This window comes from Triticum dicoccoides, chromosome 5B (assembly GCF_002162155.2).
Source record: "Triticum dicoccoides isolate Atlit2015 ecotype Zavitan chromosome 5B, WEW_v2.0, whole genome shotgun sequence".
Classification (NCBI taxonomy): domain Eukaryota; kingdom Viridiplantae; phylum Streptophyta; class Magnoliopsida; order Poales; family Poaceae; genus Triticum; species Triticum dicoccoides.
In genome coordinates, this window is record NC_041389.1 from 306,298,844 (window position 1) to 306,300,014 (window position 1,171).

Sequence of the window (1,171 nt, forward strand, 5' to 3'; positions counted from 1 at the left end):
GAACCTGACCGAAACATCAATAGGCGGAGCTGGTTTAGCGTGTACGACCTCATTTCTGACGTACCACTCTCCAAAGCAGCATCAACACACGGGCTCGTGTCTGTTCATTTGCTTCAGTTATCAACTGTAGGAGCCAGTCATCACGGAGCGAAGAAGAGTTAAATAGTAGATTATCAGGACATGTCTTGTCGAATCAATTGTGCTTAGCTTTCTACGCTGCTTGACTTTACGGGAAATTTGAATAATGTAACGATTCTTTGATGCAGTATCATGTCAGATTATAGGAATAGACAATTTGTTAACACCAAACTCTTTCTTATGGTGCCTTGCGTCAATTATAATTCTTTAGGCTAGTATGCATGCCGGATCCATGGCGCTATGGTAGCGTGTCTGACTCCAGATCAGAAGGTTGCGTGTTCGATTCACGTCGGGTTCAATACCCCGAATCAATCTGGTTCATTTTTCATTCTTTTCCGACTTCCATATTTTTGAGATACGGACTTTTGCTAGTTCTAGGCATCAGATACGGACTTTTGCTAGTTCTAGGCATAAACCCCATTTCCCCGGCTCATGAATTTTTTTGAACAAGACACGGAAAGCACGGCCCAAACCCCAATCCTCTTCCGGTCTATTTTTTCAGTTTATAGCTAATTCTAGGCCTTGCATTTTTCCTCGGGCCATGAAAAGCCTAACATAATAATCGTCTCAAAACTCAAAAAAGAAATAGTCATTTCACAAGAAAATCACGGAGCTTTTGCAGTCGGATGTAGGTAAAAGCTCCGTGAATTCTTTGTCCATAATCATGGTATGCAAATATTTTTTGTGAAATGACTCTGTTTCATTTACCCATTTCCTAACCAAACATCTACCTCTGTTTCATTTACCTATATCCGGCGCAAACAAAATAATTAAAGATAAATATCATCCTTTGTCCATAATCATGGTATGCAAAAGATACGGACTTTTGCTAGTTCTAGGCATCAGATACAGACTTTTGCTAGTTCTAGGCATAAACCCCATTTCCCCGGCTCATGAATTTTTTTGAACAAGACACGGAAAGCACGGCCCAAACCCCAATCCTCTTCCGGTCTATTTTTTCAGTTTATAGCTAATTCTAGGCCTTGCATTTTTCCTCGGGCCATGAAAAGCCTAACATAATAATCGTCTCAAA

The 1,171-nt window shown here is 40.6% G+C and overlaps 1 non-coding gene across 1 annotated transcript; it reads left to right on the forward strand.

Annotated features, from left to right (window-relative positions):
* Positions 1–364: 364 nt before the first annotated feature.
* TRNAW-CCA lies at positions 365–436 on the forward strand. Its single transcript has one exon. It is a non-coding gene; the product is annotated as a tRNA-Trp (tRNA).
* The last annotated feature ends 735 nt before the right edge of the window (positions 437–1,171 follow it).